At 43.3% G+C, this 20311-nt stretch overlaps 1 protein-coding gene across 19 annotated transcripts in view; it reads left to right on the forward strand.

The window, feature by feature from the left end:
• Positions 1–9282: 9282 nt before the first annotated feature.
• SEMA6D (semaphorin 6D) overlaps positions 9283–20311 on the forward strand; it is a 54666-nt gene continuing 43637 nt past the window's right edge. For 5 of the 19 annotated variants that reach the window (XM_026518420.4, XM_026518422.4, XM_048218984.2 and 2 more), the window contains exons 1-2: positions 9293–9695; positions 10649–10843. The gene's annotated coding sequence lies outside the window, so the exon portion shown is untranslated. Of the gene's footprint in view, positions 10844–20311 lie in introns of all 19 variants that reach the window. The other 14 variants (XM_044391067.3, XM_048218986.2, XM_048218990.2 and 11 more) reach the window with 7 other exon arrangements.

The following is a 20311-nucleotide window of genomic DNA, read 5'->3' on the forward strand; positions in this document are numbered from 1 at the left end:
TCTCCCACATCCCACATGAACAGTCAAACATCAGCCTGCTGATGTGTCTCTGGTATGTGCTGATTCCAATACCACTGAAGCCATTTTCTGCCCTGACCCCTACACTAGCACCTTTACTCTGAAACCTCCTGCTTCTCCAAGATCTTCCTCCCTTTGGCTTGAGCACCACCTCTCAAAAGCACAGCCTAGATTACGATCATCTTTTGTTAAAAAAATCTATGGCTTCTAAACACCCTGAGAAAAACATTCTAATTCCAGCAAATTCCATGCTATGATCTGTTTCTTGTCCTTCTAGCGACATCTTGGACTACTTGCCTCCAGGAATGTCAAGCATGCCCAACAACACCATGTCCTCCCACCCTTTCCTGCCTCTGCTGTCCCCTTGGCCCACAGTAACTTGCTTATAGTCTTCTACCTTTGACACATGTCTTTCAGTGTGCTTGGCTCAGCTCGTATGACCCCACATCGTAAAGCCTTTACAACCTACACAGTTACCTATTCCTCCTTTTTCTGCCCATTTACAGCACTTTCCCTCTGCCTCTGGACTTAGCATTTGCAGCATTCTGCTGTGTATGATGTTAGCCTCATACGTCTGTCTCTCCAGTTAGGTTGTATGCTCTCTCAACTCTATCCATCAGAGGTCTCCAGGATTCCTATCCAGCTGCAATTCTATATACTAAATACAATGACCTAGTTCTCCCTGTCAAGAAGATAGTCCACCAAGGGATAAAACATGTTAATAGCTCAGTATGATAAGTGTACTAAGGAAGTCCAAAGAGTAGGGAATAGGGAGATAGGTTGATAAGCACCAGACTTAGATTCAGAAGACTCAAGTTCAAGGTCTGGCTCTGCTATATAACTAAGTTATGATAAGCAAATCTAGTTTCAGTTTTCTCATTTGAAAAATTAGGATTTCTACCAACTACTATTCAGTAAGAATCTAAATAAAATTAAATAATGGCTTTTCATTTGTTCCACCAGATCCAACTTCTGTCCTTTTTCTCTACTCTGTGACTCTAGAAATTGACTTCTAAGCAAGGGGGTCTTCCCCACATTGTCTCTACGTCTCTGGGTTCTGCCAATTGCTCCCTCCGCTGGCTCCTTGGGTCCTAGGGGTAGTCAGGACCCAGGTTAACTCTTCCTGTGGTTTCCCTGCACTCTACCCACACCTTTACAAATAATCCCTTTATTAAAGGCTCCTCAAATTACACAAGTTGAATGTGCCATCTGTTCCCTGCCAGGACTCTGACTGATAAAGCTGCTTTTCAAACTCTAAGTTGCTGTCTAAATGCAAGGTATATCTCATTTATCTCTGCACAGTGCTTTACACAAAGCAGATTGCTGCTATTAATAACAAATGGTGAAATGAACGTATGCAAGGATGAACGAGTGAATGATCCTGCCCTCTTCCACATTAGTTACATTCTTATCTGGGGCATCTCTTCTTGCCTTGATTGGATTTTGTAACGTCCTGCTTTGATATGGAAGGTCCTCCATTCCCTTGGAACTCATTGTCTCTTAGGGGAAACATTTCTACAGTTAGTCTACTTTAACCCTTGTGTCTTCCCAGTGGTTTAACTTCAAAGGATTAACTTTGTTTGAAATTTCCAGAAATAACATCCCTTCTATAGGCTGCACACTTACCTGATATCAAAAGGGATGAATAATTTGTTTATCGATTTATGTTTCTTGTTCATCAACTTAAAAGCTGGCAAATAAACCAAAAACAAGCAAATTGACTGTTCCTGTATTACATGGAAACCAAGAGCGTATTGAAGGAATCAGTAGCCTTGGATAGTTTTTTCAAAAGCACAATAAATAAACGTGGGGCAAATAATTGCCTTCACTACTCCTTTCCTAGTCAAAAGTCTAGCCAGTGAATAGGCAATTGGGTAGCCTCACCAAATGATTTAAGCAAAGATAAATCACAGAAATAACTATCTTGATATTTTTGAAGAGCTGAAATCATGACTGATTAGACTTTAATATTAATTTATTCCCAGTTCCCATCCTTGTCTTCTGAATTCTCATATATCTCAATAAAATAGTAGATAAACATTTTCCTCTTATTTGAATATAAGGTTGATGACCTAAAAATGAGGAACTAACCCATGGGAAGTATCTTTGGAAAACATACTTTTGAGTAAACATATTTAAGAGTACGCTTTGGTACTGAGTAGGTATTATTCATTAGCAAATAATTGCATAACTGGAATTCTTAATTAAAATTTGTGATGAGAAATGAATCTATTTAGTCTGTAATTATGACCCAGAAATTCAGAACACATTGGGGTGGTTTATGAGCACAATTCCAAAGATTTTAATCTAGCGAAAGAACTCACAAATACTTTAAACAGGAATTCTTAGACGAAAAATACATAGACACACACACACACACACATACATTGTATGTGCATATGGGTCGAGATGCAAGATTTGAAAAGTCAACCATTGACTACAACTGTAACATGGAAAGATTCTAATTAATGGATGGTCAAAAGCCTCTAAACGGTCCTTCTGGACTTTTTCTGGATTTTCCAGAAAGGCGTTTAGCCAAACAGTTTCTTCTCTTAGCTTTATAACTGAAATACAAATTCAGACAATGGCAAACTCTGAGGCTCCTCTTTTAAAGGTATCCTTAAGAATGTAAGCTCGAGGTGATTTTTTTTCAGTGCATATCACAATTCAAACTTTTAGAAGGCGGCCATTATGGAGCTCATCCTCGACTACAGTAAAGTAAGACGGATAATGTTTAAATCTAACTTGGTTGCTAGGACCATCCCAGCAAGAAAATTCTGTTGTAAAAATTTATGATCCTTAACTGTTTTTACTTGCTGACTATCTATTGATGACGGGTTCTGGTTTCGAAGGCCAAGAGAGATCTGGGGAGACCACTTTGTAGAACCAGTGGAAGGTTAAACAAACAGCAGGTTCCTCTTAAGCCTCCTTCTAGAACATACATGAAACTCCAATAGCTGGGGGCTGATGGAGAGAACATTACCTCCTATGACCTTGTTCGTGTCATTGCTGACTCAGTGACACCATATCCCAGACCCAGATTTAAACACTTGTTAGCCAAATGTATCTCCCCATGTGCTGCTGGCCCTTGCCACTTCATCACAGTCTAATAGGGCATTTGGGATTTTAGACAACTCCTATAATTACAGCAGAATGCGAACAGTGTTTGCTATTGATTTTTATTCCAGAATGTCAACTTTTTCCTGTCCCCCATACATGTATTACCTTTCACTCCCTTGCACATTACCAGTGTCATTTTTTAAATGACTCCAACATATTCAGTATTAATCAAATGTCCATAACGGAAAACATCCTCCTGAGAAGGTAAAAGGAAAGAAAAAAAATGTATCCTTGCCTGCCTTGTTTGGAAATGTGGAAATTACCCAGAATCCTATTCTTTTTTTTTTAACCAATAGGTGGCACTAGGGGTTTCTAGGAATGAATTGAGTCTGTAGCTCTAATATACAGCTCTAACAAATGTAGCTTTTAGAGATTAGGATTTTTTTTTTTTTTTTTTTTTTTTGGCAAAAGGTACCATCATTATGGCCCTCACCATTAATTGAAACATTTGTAGCTTACCCAGTGGGAATTATTTTAATATAAATTTGCATGCTGTTAAATAGGTTTTTTAAATTATTATTTATAAGTGATCCCGAGTAGTTATATGGGTAATAGTATGCATATAATGTAGAGAAGTTTAAAGTATGCTATTAACCCTATCACAGTATTCCTTATACTAGTTTGTATGGGACAAGCAACAACTATCAAAGAGTTAGAAATTGAAGCTCACATTTTTAACCTAGCTTTGAGAGTATAGTTGTGGGTTTTAAAATATTTTTATTTCCTGTGTTATCCAAGACACACTGGTTTTCAAACCTGTGCTCTTTTCATTTCTTACAGCATGGTGTCCTAGAAAGCAAATTAGGCTTGAGAGCCAAACAGACCTGTGGTAGACTCTAGACTCCATCATCTACAAGGCTGGTTAGCTCAAACAATCCTGGGTTTCTTCATTCCTACATGATTCCTGTCTTTAAGAATTATGGTAAAAATTAAGTGGACACTATTGTAGTTCATCGGTATCTAGGATGTAATAAATACCCAGTTAGTTTCTTCTCCCTTTGTTGATTTGAATTTTAACATTGGCTGAGGCAAAAAAAAAAAAAAAAAAAAAAAAAAGCAGAAGGAGGGGGAAGCGAAGGAGAAGGGGAAGAAGATGATTAGGCAGTGAGGTCTATTTCAAAAAAACAAATTGGGGCACCTGGGTGGCTCAATTGGTTAAGCATCTGCCTTCCTCTCAGGTAATGATCTCGGGGTCCTGGGAGCCCTGCATAGGGCCCCCCTGCTCAGTGGGGAGAACTTTGCCCCTCTCCCTCTGCCCCTCCCCCTGCTCATGCTCTCTTTCAAATAAATAAAAAAAATCTTTTACAAAAAAAGATATTTGATATCTTTGTTAAAAAAATTAAAAAGTATATGTTTAAAAAAACATAAAATGTTCTAATTCTTTACCACTTTTGATTATTTGTATTATCTTTCATTTTTGTGAAGAGATTCTAACATTTAATAGATATTATTCAGCCCCAATTCCTCAAAGCCAGGGGGTTGGTTACTGTAAATTTGTGGAGAGAAATCTCTGAGGAATTGACACCGAGTCTCAGCTTCCCTATATCTGCGGGGATGTAAGCTAGCATCCCTGCATCCTAAGCTCTCCTTCCCAAAGTACATATAAGAACAAGTAAGCAACTGTAAGTTATCGTCCTTTTATTTGACCCTCCCTCTAAAAAGTTTATTTTCCTTCTGCCTTTTCAAAAGATCTTTGATAAAATGGTGATAGCATTCCTGATCTCTTGTCTCTTTTCAAAAGAGCTAGTATTATTAAAGACTGTACCGTTCATCTTTCTGATGGCACAAAAAAAAAAAGTCTGCTTTTATTTGGCCTGAGCACTCAGTGTCCTTCCACACAGCAGCACCTGTGGGGTCATTAGCAAAATTAGATAAGGAACTAATTTATTATTTCCATAAATGCATGGTGCATTCCCTTTACTTAGAGTGTACAGCAAAATTGTTCATGCTAAGGAATAGTTATCAAAATGACTAAAAAGGCACATTTTTATCATTGCGAACATAAGCATAGCTGTGGTGGTATCTTATCATAGTACATAATAATAGAAATGAATTATGTCAGTAAAATCTTGAGGTTTAAGATTTACCATGATAAATATTTTTCATTAAAGTGAAATATCTTGGCAGAGTCACTTTCATATGCAGACTGTTGACACAAGGAGGCCAGCTGTGCCCATGCAGATGCTGAGATTTGGGTCTATATTATTAATGATTTATCATGTCATAGAGAGCTTAGATTAGTTTTGAAAGCAATCCCTTGCCACAAAAGCACTTTCTATAATGTGCGAACGCAAGGAATGCTATATGTGCATTCCAAATTAAAGTAATCACAGGAGCTGTAGCTACCTTTGAAATTTCAATACCTCTCTCTTTATTTTGGAACATGAAATTCTAGATCCTAAACTGTATTATTCATTAAAATTCATACAAAAATGTTATTTCATATCCACTGGATAGTGAGTAGTGTGTGTATCCGAATTAAAAAATATATAGACCGAGGTGAGGGAAGGAAGGAGATAGAATGGAACAAAAAGGTATTGCACACCTATTGTATACCATGTGCTTTTGCACTAATGCTCACATTTAATGTGAGGTTGGATTAAGTTTCCTTTTCAATTCTGCAGGCTTCCAAGATTGCACTGCCTTCAGGGCATGTATAATAACATTGGCTAATATTTATTCGGTGCTTGCTGTGTTCCAGGTAAGATGCTAAACACTTTACATGCATCATCACATCCAGTCTTCATAAGACCCATTTGAAATATTGTTATCACCCCTGTTTCACAGATGAGAAGACTGAAACACAGTGTAATCAAATAAATTATCCCAAGAGAGGTGGAGCCTGGACATGAGCCCAGGTTGTCTAATGTGTTAAAGCCTTCACTATTAACTACTGCTATTAACTGTGACCTCACTATTAACCACTGTTAGAACTAAGCAAGAGGGAGGGTTCAGATCCTACTTAATTACTGCCTGTGTGGCCTTAGGCAAGTCACTGGAACTCTGTAAGCTTCCGTTTCCTCTTCTATAAAATGAAGATAATAATAGTACTTACCTCATAGAATTGTTACGAGTTAATATTTGTAGAATGCTAAGAACAGTTGGGCGCGCATTAAGCACTAATGCTTTGTGCTGCAGTAGTTAATGAGTTGTACTCATTGATGATTGATATACTTTCATTGACTATCACACACAGATTCTCTATAATTTTCAGAGAGCTTTTATTCTGAAAACAGATTGGGAATGAAACATGGAAATTAAATTTGAACTTTACTCCTAGAGGAAACAAACAAACAAAGGATTGTGAATTAAATTACTACTTATCACTAATGGGAGATGTATGCAGATAACACTAAAGCATCATCACTAACCATCTACAGCAGTGAGTCCTTTAGGTATGAGCCAGGTATCTTCCTTACTTTCTTCTTTCTTTCTTCCTTCATTATTCACGCATTCAACCGACATCCCTACAGCTGCTATGCTTCCTCCGGGATATACGGGATACTGGTGAATAAATCCCTACTCTGGAAGAGCACACAATCTAGAGATGACTATACTCTCTGGTTTAGCACATAAAAGGGTATGAGAAAACTCTAGGCTCCCTTACCTGACCTGTTTTGAGAGTATTTATTGAGTGCCCAGTAAATGCCAGGCACTGTGCTAGGCACGGGGGCTATCCAGGTCTAAAGGCAAGATCCCTGCACTTCAGAAGCACCCACTAGGGAAAACATCCTAAACAGATATTTTCCCTTTAATGTGGTAAATTACCGAGATGAACTTGCTGGGAGAGCATAGAAAAGAGGTGCTTAAATCCATCCCTGGGCTAGTGGGAGGAGGGAAACTCTGACACCTAGACAAAATTTTTGGTAAAAGTGAAGAAAAGCAGAAATTAAAGTACCTGACATTATGGGGAAAGAGCAGTCCTAAAAGCAGAGACACCACAAGTGAAGACAGGGGACATGAAGCAGAGTGACGTGGTGGGGAGCTGCCAGGCGCCACGCGATGCTAGAGCCTAACGCTGACACAGGGTGGGACATGGGACGACCGAATGTCGGAATGTCGCACTAGAGAAGTCAACAGGGCTGAAAGGTTGAAAGCCTATAAAATCAACTGAAAGGACCAAATGCTAACAAACCGCATAGAGTGAGCACTTTCCTTAGACTTCTTTCCACTAAAATCAAATTAAAAGAATGTCATTTTCCTGACTATCAAGATTCTGGGAACCAAGGAGATGATGAATCCTTAAGAGTAATGTCTTGGTCCCAACCAAAAGATAAAGGGTGTCTTTCTTTCCACGTCAGTGGATTGTCCACTTCCCTCCTTCTCTTCCCCAGCGAACCAAACATCGAGATTGGCTCAGAGGTCTAGACTGATATTTAGACTGAAAACGTCTAATCCTTGGCTCGAAATAACCTATTAGCACATCCTTCTGCAACCTCAAAGTTTTTTGTTCTGTTTTTTTTTTTGTTGTTTGTTTGTTGTTTTTGTTTGTTTAATTCCTGGATTTAAGGACTCAGCCGGGATAAACTGTACTCCCAGGGGTGGTGCTCTGTAAAGTTGGCCATCACAGAATTTCAGGAAAGAATTCAGGAATCTGAAGAATTGAACAGAACAACTCCTAAGCTTTCTGTCTCCAGGTGGATGGCAATTTGACTCTCATGGAGCCACTGGTCACCCCCTTGCATCTTCATGCAGTGCACAGAGCGCTCTGCCTGCAGCGGGGCCTGCTCCCTTGATGGAGAAAATACGGGGTGACTGGATGCCAGTAAAACAGGCACAGCTTTCTGGGTCAGAAGTTGGCTGGGGAAGGGCCCTGACTGCCAAGTAACTTGCAATGATGTCAGAGCCCAGCACAACCAGAAAACACCAGCCAGCCAGCCAACAAAAGCCTTAACAACAACAGAAAAATCACAGAGCAGAGTTGCCAAAGCTGTTCTTTCCGCCCCCTACCCCTTTCTTCGAATAGGAAGAACAGCAGGAAGAGAGTTTGTATTTTAAAAGACTCTCCCTCCTCCTTCCTCCTTCTTCCTTTTGGTAACAAAGTGTTAACTAGCAAGGAAACAGTTCTCCGGATGAGCCCTGCCTCAGTTCCTTGGGGTGTCTTTTTTGAGTTCCTTTTCAAGGCTGTCAGTGGAAGTTTCAGAAACAACTCAGAACAGGGTATTTTTCCTAAATGTAAACATGTAACTTTGTGCAGGGCAGAAAGCAGGAACCATTGAGGAAAGGAAAATCCTTTCTCTGCCCCCTTTTTCTCTCTTTGACGGCAATTAACCATACTCAAATGAAAATTAAAAGTTTGGCGAAAAAGCTCTCTTCTTCTTCTTCTTTTTTTTTTTTTTTAATAGGGATATCGTGGTTCATTCCAGCCATGTAGAGCCCTCAGTGATTCATAATTCGACTGGAAATTAATAAAACACAGCCCCCGTTCTTGGAAATGAAGTTTGGATTAAAATCCTCTTGTTTTGGAATATATGGCCTTTCCCCCCCTTTCATTTGTGACAGTCAATTTTAAATGATGTCACTTCAAGGACATTTTCATTTCTCCCACAACATATTACACGAAACACTTGCCTGTAAAACCGGCTCATTAGCCTGCAAAATTATACTGTACTGAATGGCTTTCATTCAAAGTAGAAATGGGGTTTTTAGTAGGCAATTTCTGTATTTTATAAAGATAAAGCAATGTTTGATTGCTTCTTCCCAGCTGTTTTGCTTAGTGGTTATAAAGAGAAATTGGAGGGGGTTGGGGGACGAGAAAGGTAATATGGGGGCGGTTTTGTAAGGATGTGCTTAAAAAAATAAATCTTAGATTAGGAAACCAAGGCCGAACTTTACAGAGCAACTGCGCCTGCAGCTCCTCCGGGCTGCGATGATTTGTCCTCTGGATGGATGGAGGAAAGCTCTGCAAAAAGTGAGGGAAGGAGAAAAAAGAGGGAAAGAGGGAGAAACAAGAAAAGGCTGCTTCGCAGGCTGCTGCAGCCACCGAGAGCTGGATGACTGAGGCTCTGGGAGTTGCTGGAAGGAGCAGCCCTTGAGAGGTGGGGAGAGGGAGGGTGCGCAGCAGAGCGCCTGGGAGGAGGGACGCGGGGGCCACCGAGGGGTCAGCGGGGCCGCGGCGCCGGGCTGGGGGCCTCCAGGCGGCGCTTTCCGCGACTCTCGGCCGAGGGTGAGCGCGCCGGGCCGCCCGCGCCTCCTGCCGTCCGTGCCCGGGGGTGGGCCCCGCGTCGCAAGCGGCCTGGTGCGGGGAGGGAACCAGCTCGGCTCGCCTGATGGATTGACTTGGAGATGGATCGAATTACACCATTTGCCTTGCCTCGATTTGTTTTGCTCCCGCTCCGTCCCGCTGCTGCTGCTGTCGCTGCTGCAAGGACTGGTGGTGGCGAGTTTCAGGATTATATCGAGGAAGCCAAGACCTAAAGAGAAAGACAGATTTTTTCTTTATTTTATTTCTTCCCTGCGTTTGACGAGCTGCTTTTTTTCTTTTTTTCTTTTCTCTCTCTCTCTCTCTCTCTCTTTTTTTTTTTTTTTCCAGCCGACCCCCACCCCCACCCCATGAGGTAAGAGACGTCTTATAATCTGCTAATGCTCTGGGCGCCTGGTGGGGATCGGACCCAAATGCTCAGAGCCTGAATCGCAGCCCGTGTGTGTGCGTGTGCCTGTGCGTGTGTGTGTATGTGCGTGCGTGTGTATGTGCGTGCGGGTGTGTTGTCACTGGAGAGTTGATTTCTCGTCCAAGCAGCCTTGTCCGCCTGCCGTGCAAGGGACGCGCAGCGGGCAGGAGAGGTTTGGCGGACCCGTCAAAACTGGCATTGCTGGAGGCTTAGGGGGAGGGGCATGTGGACTTGGAGGCCCCCCTCCACTGTGCACCCCGCCCCCCCAAAAAAAGCGGAAGGAGGGGGCAAGTAAAAGTTTCTTGCCAGGCAGAGCCGTCTCCGCGCTCTCCCCGCACATTATCAGCGGGAACCCGGGCTGCTTGGCTGCTCGGGCACGGCGTCTCCAGCCAGCGCGAGAGCCGAGCCAAGGCCGAAAGAGCCGGCCGCAGGCTCGGCCGCCCCCTTCCGCCCGCCCGTCGGCCCCGGAGCCGACGCTGGGACCGTCGGGGTCGCGCAGCGCCAGCAAGGCTAGGACTGGACCCGCGGGCATTCGCCCGCGCTCGAAGAACGGGCGCAGAGCCGCCGCCGAGACCCCAGCTGCTCACCGTGGACGCCGGCTACCTGTCAGTGCGCCCCCGGCTCGGAAAGCCCCCGGCAGCGCCTGGGGGCGGGGGTGGGGGCTCGGGGTACTCCGCCACCTCCACCCCCGGGTCCAGCCGGGAGGGCAGCCACTTCCCACCCTCCTTCTCCCCCTGCTGGCCTAGAGCGCCGCGGTCGGGCTCTGGGGCCGGGAGCTGCCCACCGCCCACCCCCACCGCCCACCCGGCGCCCGGGTTTCTCCTGCTGGCCACTCTCCCCCGCAACTTTCCGTGCTTTGTTCTACGGCTGGAAATGATTTACGGAAGCGTTTTGGACAGGGTCTCCGCCAGGCGGCAAGAGCCCAGCGCTGAGATGTGTTACGTTCTCATCTACCCATCAATTATGGATGGAAACAAATAAGGAAGAGTCAATTTTGCATGAGCCCCTTCTCCGGCGGCGAGAGGAGTCCTGCAGCCGGGAGGGAGCCGCCGCTCGCGTCGGCAGCCGCTGGCAGGGGGATGGTGAGGAGGAAGGTAGGGAAACTTTTATTTCCCGTCTTGACAGCGATGATGTTTGTTCCTGGTCTGCAGAAACTGATACAGCAGCCGCCTTGGGTAATTTGGGAGGGCTTAAAGCTTCCTATCGTGTATAAGTCTTGGATTGAAATAAAAGGTCATAAAAGACTTGGTGTGGATGAGAACTGGGTTTTAAAAATTTTTGCTAAATCGACTCTCGGGACCACCGCTGTCAGGAGATTGTTGAAATCCTGAACCTGGTAAAGAGCTAAATGTCATGGAGCTAGAGGGGAATGAAATAGCAATATTAATTACAGCTTTAGAGGAACTCAGGGTAATACTCCCTGTTCTGAGATGACCCGTCAGCAACCCAAGTTCCAGCATCCCAACCCCTCGCCAGTCTCAGCTGGGTGACTTCCACACAGAAGGGACACTAGATCGTTATTATAGATATATGGACTTTGTAAACAGTAATTGGACCTTATGTCCACCACTATGGGCGGCTGCTTTCTGTCAAAAATAACGGTAGTGTTTCCAGTTACTTGGGAAAAGAAATGTCTAGGGTAATTTTACCAAGAACTTCTGGCTACTGAGAATTTTAAGTCTGCAGTAAGAAGTCTAGTTGCTTTTTAAAGATTGTACTTCCCTCTGCTTGATGTTTGGAGCAATAAAGTGGATTCTTTTATTTCAAGGCTAAAGTCCTAGGGAAAGGTTTAACATTTTTCTACACTGGTTTGGTCTCTGTCCGTCAGCATAGGAAACATTCTTGTTTGGAGAAATTTTTCCAGATTTTGTCCTTGTAGAATTGAGAAAAATCTCAGCTCCAGGTGAGGATTTTACTATCCTTTTGGTTTAATAAACAGTAGGTTTCGATGCTGGTTTATTCAAGTTGTAAAAAAAAAAAAAAATCCTATTCTTCTCTTAGCTATCTAACTCAGGAAATTAAGTTGTGTGCAGTCCTGTTCAATGTAGTGAGTGACAGGCATATTCTGTCAGGCTGGCAAATATTACACAAACATTTACCTGGCTTAGATAAATAGAAATTGTCAAGTAAGTCCTGAGATTTGGGCCTATATTATCATGAACTTAAAACATCTAAGGTAAATAAACTATAGCCCAGCCATAGCTGGGTTTTGTTTTTTGTAGTTACTGTCTATGCTCTGATTTAGGTCCCTAGAATGTGCTCTTAGAAAGACAGTTAAACAAATAACCCTAAGATTTCCAAAATGTGTTGTTTAGCAAACCATTTTCTTCTACTGGCACATTTAGATTAACAACAAGTTACTATGTCTTATTGGACCCTACAGAATATTGCTACCTATCTTCGCTTCTATTAGAGATACTACATAGATGACCTTTTGGAGGAATATTTCTGTGATGCAGGACAGTATGCCAGGAATATTGTGACTTCTCCATCACCAAACAGCTGGTTAACTCAAGTTTGATTTAGATTTGTGGGCATTCTGCCCTGTTTTTTCTTTCTTTCTCTTTTCTTTCTCTCTTTCTCTCTCTCTCTTTCTGTCTCTCTTTCATTTTTTTGGTGCCCACTAATAGCACCATCTGGTCATATCTCCCCTGGTTTGATGGCTTTGAAAGATGGCTCTGACGTAAACCTATTAGTCCTTAGAGTGAGGGCAACTTAGAAGTCCAGTAGACTTCAGTTCACTGGCTGCTTGCTGCACAGGAAGGATCTGTCCAGTAACTGTGCTCTGGGTAAGTGGGCCCGTGCATCCTCGAGTGGTGGTTTCCTTTGCTTGAAAGGTACACAGGCAAGGAAGCAGGAATCAGAGCTTTGATTTACAAAGATGCCCATAATTGTTAGGGACTTACTGAAACTGGAGAAGTTCTTCACTTCTTGCTGCTCCATCATATTAAACGCTGGTAATTAGCTTAGTCATTGTTCTTGCATGTGAGTTTCACTAAGTTACAAAGAGTGAAAAATGCATCTGAAATGGGGTCATTTTTCACCCTTCTGATGCATTTTATGCAGAGTTAAGAGCCTGGCTGAATGCCTAACCATTATTGGTGTAACCGTAGGAGGTGAACTCCTTCCCTCACACATTGCAGGATAAAATATTACCTTTTATTTCAATTAATAGACTTTAAGCCTGCACATTCTAGATTCATTTCTAGAGGAAGCAAGAGGCACTTGGGGTATGCCAAACACTCAGTATTTATTGAGTATCTATCATTTGCAAGAAGCTCTACTAGCCAATGTTCCCACACCAGGTGAGGCAGGCATGTTTCTGTATGTTCAACTTAAATAAGAATGCAAAGAACTAGAGCGTGGCAAAATGGATCACTTGGCAAGAAATGTAAATATGCACCTTTTTTGGAAGCATCTCGTTGAATCCTAAATTATGAGCACTAATAATTCGATATACTATTAGTGTAATTCACGAATTGAAACTGTCATTAGAACAGGACAACTCATGTGAATAGAGACTTTGCATTAAAATCTACCAAAGCCCATGTCTTAGGTTGCTGCTTATTTCATGAACAGCTGCCAACTTCTAGTTGGGGGGAAAAGAGCGTGTTGCAATTTATTCCCAGGACGCATAGAGAGAATAAAATGCATATAACGATATTAAGCCTAGCGTAACCTTCTTCAGTTAAGGCGGCTATTGTTGGGCTGACCTTTCCTCCTCAGACCCTGACAACAGTGGCAGTGCCGCTCATAATTTGGAGCCACTCCCATTCATCCAACAGGAAAACTAGGAAACGTTTTTACTGTGAAAAGCCACCGTTGGTGTAACCAAGGGCGATCAAATCCGTGGTCCACATAGATACCACAGGAGGCGTACTTATTTCTCAAACTTTTCGTTTCTGTTAAGCTTTTGTTAACTCACCCAGATTAGCATTTTAACAGCCCTGAAGTGAACTTCTGCCATTCTCTCTACTTGGACACAGTATGTAGATCGTCCATCATCCTGTCCTTGGCTACAACAGGCTGCTGGCTCCGTCACCATTTGGAGCTACACAGAATCCATCCGACTGTGAACAGCACAGCTGGCTACAGCAATTTTTTCTTCCACACCACTGGCAGCATTGTCTGGCTGTGGTAACTAAAGTTAACACCCAGAACGGGACGTTTCCATTGTTTGGCAACCTGTGCTGGGCCCCTCAGCCAGTTCCGGGGGCACACCTGCAGAAAGGCCCCGCCGACTTGCAATGGCGTGCCCCGCTTAAGAGAGGAGTTGCCCCAGCCTTAGACAACCCACGGGAAAGCCTCTGTAGGCTTGATGCAATTAAACCCCCAGAGCTGCAGCATTAGAAGAAGTCATTCAGACACCACTCATCCTAGACCTTCAGAAGGCAGTCTTTCTGAGAAGGGGAAGGGAAGAATGAAGCAGCCTTTAGCCTGTGATTCCAAATGACTGAAAACAAAAAAAGACCTTGTCTAAGTTCCTTGGAGAACTGGACAGGTCATTGCTTCCTCCCTTTTCACAAAGAATATGTGATGTATCTAAATCTAGGACTCGTGTCTGATAGTACCCAGTGCTTTCTATCAGTATTTTTTTTTTTTGGTGGGGGAGGGGTCTTCTTTTTGCTAAGAAGGTATCTGTTACAGTAGTCATTGCTTGATAAAACAAGAATGACAGGAGTTAGGTGGATACATTTGTTAAGTTATGTTGCGAAGCTTTAAAAAGGATACCTTTGTGATTAGAAGTACTGTTTCTGGAGTTTGATGTGGGCGGGGGAGTCTGCCTTGTGTTTTGGTGGGAGGTAGTCTTCTTGCTTCTTCCCCTCATATTGACTAATGAAATCAGCCACAAACCAGCTGGGATGATAGGACAAAGATGATGATGATGGAGAAAGGGGAAGAGGGGGAAAACAGCAGCAACCACACAATACCCAGCACTTATTGTTTGTCTCGATCATAATTATATCATGTAACCTTCAATTAACTGCACAAGGTGAGCTCTGTTATTATCACTGCTCTATCTAAAAAGAAAACTCAGGGACCTGAGAAGTCAGGTCACTTTCCTGAGGTCTTTCCAGCAGGGAGGTGGTAGAGTCGGGATTTGAACTCACATCGGCCTAGCGTGTCAGCCCACACACTTTCATTGCTACACTGAATTGTTTCTGGGAACATGAACGACCCTACAATTTTGTGACTCCCTGTTTTCTTTGACATTTGGTCTTCAATAAAAGAGTCCTATTTTGAGGGAAAATTTTATACGGAATGAAATGCTATGTACAGTGTGGGTATCCTCTTAAATTTTAACCTTTCTCCAAACTAAATCATATTGTTATACACTTCTTTCACTTTTATTCCTGGTGGCCAAATAATTATGACACACACTTCTTTTCAAGTGTCCTAGAACAGCTTCTTCTCCCACCATTTTTCTCCATGGTAGGCTTTCCTGTCCAAGATTACAGTGGCATAGGACAAATGGCAATATTCATCACTCTCCACCAAAAAGTGCGTCTGCATCAGGGTGCGATTGACATTCATTTCCCTGATCTTGGCAGGTGAAGATCCATTATGTATCCTTGTCCCATTTCCCAGGAGTATTTATGGGCCCCATCAGCAAAGACAGTGAGAGCTGCAGCTGTTCAAGCATTAGTGGCACCGGGATGGAAAGTGTGTTATTGAAGTTTGACTATGTATTATATTGTAATACACATTTTTCTTACTTACGGTTGCAGGAGAATCCTTTTGCCTATACGAGTAATCAGACACATTGTTGAGAAATTGTCACTCGCACATCAGCATTTCTTTCGGTATCCTCTTTTATTCAGGATTCCTATGGGAGGGAAAAAAAAAACAAATACACATTACCACTACATAGAATGCTGAAATTTAAGGTGTTCAACATATATTTACGGGAAAGAAATATGGGTTTGAAGAAGGCCAGTATGTTGGGACGTGTGTAATAAGGCCTCGGGAAGATCTGCGATTACTTAGCCTATTATTGGAGTAACTATTTAAAAATAAAGTCAGGAGTTTCTAGTCAGACGAGAAACTGGCACATATGAACCAGAGCAGATGAAGCTCTTTGGGAAAATAACACTTCCATTCCCAGGAGCCGGCTGTCAGCAGACCAGAGACTCAGACTCCCCCAACGTCTACGTTGGCCTAGGCTTCACTTGTCATTATAGGGGTCTCTGGAAGCTTTTTTGGTCTGCGGAGTTGTCTTCATCTATCAGTAAGTCCCCAGACCTCCTCCCCTGGGTAATTGGTGGATCAAATACATATATTTTTAAAAGCTATGGAAGAAGGAAGAGGAGGAGGAGGAGAGGCAGAAGGAGGAATAAAGAATGTTGCAGTTGTTTCTGTTTTTGTCATTGCTGGGGTAACTATTTGTTCATTCAGCCAACTTTTACCAATGTCTGCTCTGCACAAGTAGGTGCCAGATGGGGGTGGGGGGCTGGTTCAAAGAGGAACTGACACGTAGTTCCAGAGCTCAAGGGTCTTGCTGAGTGGTATAGAAAAGACAAGGTAAACACATAGCCCAAATAAAATGGCGCGCCTTTTTAGCACCAGAAAACATACACACAGACCTGTGGAAATTGAGAGGAGTGAGAAGTTATTTCTGGCTAGGGTAGTCAGGGAAGGCTTTGTGGAGCCGCTGATATTTGAGCTGGTCCTTGAACTAGGTAGGATTTGGACAGGTGGACTGTGAGGGGCAGTGGGGGAGGTGGTGAGAGGGAGGGCATTCCAAGCATAGAGAACAGCTTAGGCAAAGGCCCTGGGGTGGGGGTGCGGTTGGGGTCTTGATCAGTTGTCCACATTGGAGTCCTAACCTAGGACACACTTGCATTTCAGGTGTGAAGAGGCAGTTTGCCATGCAGTCCACAAATATTTATTGGGTATCTTTGGTCTACTCTACTTAGCCATTCAGCAGATGGCCCCTCTGCTTAAGCCATCAGAATGAATGGGATCAATCTTGTGGCGATTCAGTAGATTGCTCCGTGATCAGAGCTAAAAACCCCATATCAACTCCCAACTGGTTCAGCGTTGCACAGGAACATTGCAAGGGATAACATGATTTGCCTCAAATTACCCAGCAAGGCAGTTCCCCCACGGGGTTGTTTAGCAGAACCAAACTAGAAGGGTCCTGCTTCACTGGTTTCATCTTTTTTAACTTGAAGGAGCTCTAGACATAGACTCTATGGTAAGGAATAAATTTCATACATATATGGGGGGCTTGGGAGAGGGGGAAAGGGGATGTGGAGAGAGGAGGCAGAAGAGAGCAGAAACTTGTGAAAAATGTGGGAGTGATAGGAGCTGGACGCTCGGTGCTCAGTCCACACTGCAGGTCCCAGGAGGCTGGATTGCCTATTCCTCTCGGAAAGGCAGCAGAGTGAGCGACGCCCAGCAAACATCTTAGTAAAAACGTGTTGGTTGAGTTTAACATTTTATTATATTGCAGATAGAGCCTATCATGCCTGGTAAACTCTGCAAAAAACTGGGCTGGAGCTGACAGTTTTTTCCTAATAAAGTGAAAAAGTAGCACTAAACAACCTGGAAAGTTACTAATGCTTCCTTTTGGAAAATCCCATCCTCAAGAGACCCTGGGGATTAGGCTGCACTTTCTGGGTCTGAGCTTTCAGGATAAACTCACCTCCCAGCAGTGGCTCCCACAACCCCACCTTCCCAACTCCCTCCCCACCTCCCTTCTCCCTCCCATGCCCAACCCTACTCCAAGCTAGGCTGTTGGGTATGAGGGTTGCCAAGCCATCCTTCACCCCTTGAGTTAACACAAATTGCAATCAAACCACTTAATCACGGTTACGTCTAATAGTGGAGGTGATAAGCCTCACGGAAAGGAAGTTGGGACGTTCAGTGTAGTAGAAGCCTGCTTATTAGAACACATAATAAAAGAAAAATAAAATGAAAACAATTACATTAGGGAATGATTAAGCCAATTACTTTGCCAAGAGTTGCTCCAGTGGTTCAATTTTCCTTGGTATATTTAAGTCTTTTACAAGTTAATAGTTACATGACAGTCTGAGAGAAGACTTAAGTCGGAAGAATCACTGCCAATGAAAGATCAATCAGAAATTATAAAATAGGTCAATGGGGAAAAAGGATTAAGCATATACAAATTCACAATCGGGAACTTTTCAGGAATATTCCAGTGACATAAAGCAGAGAACCTGTTCTGTCTAATAATTAGTCTGGCTCCCACCCAGTTATTTTTTTTGAAGGACTGGCTGCCTCCTCCTGCATAAAGCACAGTTGCCTTCCAGACAGGACCTAAAATAAACTGGCCTGGCTCAACTCGGCTAATAATAACAGCTAGCACTTACTGTGTGCCGTGGCACTGTGCCTAACACTTCAAGTATGTTATCTAATTTAATCCTCAGGCTGCCCCTGAGAATGTAGGACCGATCGGTAACTGAGAGCTAGCATTTACTGAGCGCTTACTGTGTGCCTGATACTCTTTTCAGTGCAGCTATTAAATGGTCTGATTAGCATTCGTGGAGGTAGGTACTATTATTAATAACGTCCTCCTTTGATACAGGGGGACACCAAGGGATGGGAGCTGAAGCAGTTCTCCCAGGGTCAACCCAGGGGGCTTGGATCCATGAGAAATAGCGTGGCAGGATACTGAACAGCATGAACTCTGGAGACGGCTTGTCGGGGTGTGAGTCTGGTGATAAGCTGTGATCTTAAGCCCATTACTTCATCTCTCTGAGCCTCAGTGTCACCACAGAAAAGGTGGACAACAATGCCAGTACCCACGTAGAAGGGTTATAGTGAGACATAAATGAATTAATATTTGAACAGCACTTAGAATAGTGCTTGGTAGGTAGTGAGTGCTGTCTATGCCTCGGTGTCTATTAAACAAAAATAAATGCAGTCTGGCTCCAGAGCCCTCGCTTTTAGCCCTCATACTGTGCTGTCTTTTCCCATGGGATTTTATCATGTCTCTCTAACTGATCTGCAGCCCTTGAAGCCCGTTTCCCCACCAGGCTCCCTCTACCCTCATTAACGACACTTGCCACACATTCAGCCAGACTGGAAAGGGGAGTTTGGCAGGAGAGGTCCAGTGGCCTGGAGATTTACCCCAGACCTTGATGCTTAGTTGCATAAGCCTGACCGATGTCAGCAGTTTTGGTTCATGACTTCAGAAATCTGGCTTCTCCTGTTGATTGTGTTAAAGGCCGATGGAGATGATTGGCGTATGTTCTGTGCTGGTTGTCCCCAGGCTGATGAAAAGCTGAGTGGTACCTGGGAAATCCAGGCACATTCCCAGACCATTCCTGTCATTACCCACAGCTTTGATCCCTACCGGCGGTCCTCCAGTGATAAAATTCATCAGTATCACGTAGGGTTAAAATGCAGATTCCCAGGGCCCCGGCACTAATAGCTCCATTCTGCTGGGTCCGGAGTATGCATTTTCAGCACATAACTCAAGTGACTCACACCTTGAAGTCCCTTGACCACACTTTGATAAATGATGCTCTCGTATGGCCAGAGTGCACATCCCCTCCGAAACAAGGCGTAGACTTCGAAGCTGGCATTGGCAGGCCATTAGGTATCAGATCTGAAACCTCTTGCCTACAGCACAGGGAGAATGGTGATGAGCCAGAGGTATCCCAGCTAGTTCATGAAAGAGTGAAGAAAGTAATAAAATCTATTCAAAGCTAAAGAGGCTTTTTTTGCCCCTTGTTCAAAAAATAAAATAAAATCTTCACAGTGAGCAGAAATTAAGAAAGAAAAAGGGCACTCACTTATTTCTGCTGACTGGCCTATATCATTTCATAAATGGAGTCCTAGGCCAGTATTCATAGCAACAGTTTTTGATTTAATGATAAACTGAGATAAGGGTAATCAAACTTCATGCTTCAGGGCATAAGGTGATTGCCTGCTGCGGTCAGGATGGAATTTTTTCCCTTGTGCTTTGCACAATTGACTAGATGCATTAGAGAGAGTACTCAGGCTGCGCTTGGAGGAGCGGGGGGCTGGAGGCCCTGGCAGAAGACGTCGCTGGGTGAGATCATATGGGAAATGGTCTGGTGTGCGATGAATAACCCCATCATCATTTGGCGTTATCATTTTTGTTTCATATTAAGATTCTGCATACCAGGCCTGTATATTTCTGTAAGCCACAGGATGAGATTGGGAGTATACAGTATTTGGAATCAGACGACCTGGACTCCAACTTTGGCCAACAGAGTACTCTCTGAGTGACTGTGGAAAGCCCTGTCCCCTCAGACCCTCAGTCTCTTCATCTGTGGAGTCACAATTCTACCAAGCATCACATGAGACAGCAGAGCTGAACATGCTTCATAAAAGCCAGATGAGTGCTGCTCAGATGTAAGGTATTATTATGATAAAATGAATTGCATTTCAGTAAATCACCATTTCTTATAATCAGCACTATATAAATCCCTAGGCTATGTGATGATATCACATGTATAATGACAGTGGGCATTCACTGAGTTTTTAAGCTTTGCCAAGCACTAACTTGTTTTCTTTATATTCTCTTAATATAATCCTCACATAAGCCCTTGGGGGCACATTCTTTT

The sequence above is a fragment of the Ursus arctos genome, unplaced genomic scaffold (assembly GCF_023065955.2).
Source record: "Ursus arctos isolate Adak ecotype North America unplaced genomic scaffold, UrsArc2.0 scaffold_36, whole genome shotgun sequence".
NCBI lineage: Eukaryota > Metazoa > Chordata > Mammalia > Carnivora > Ursidae > Ursus > Ursus arctos.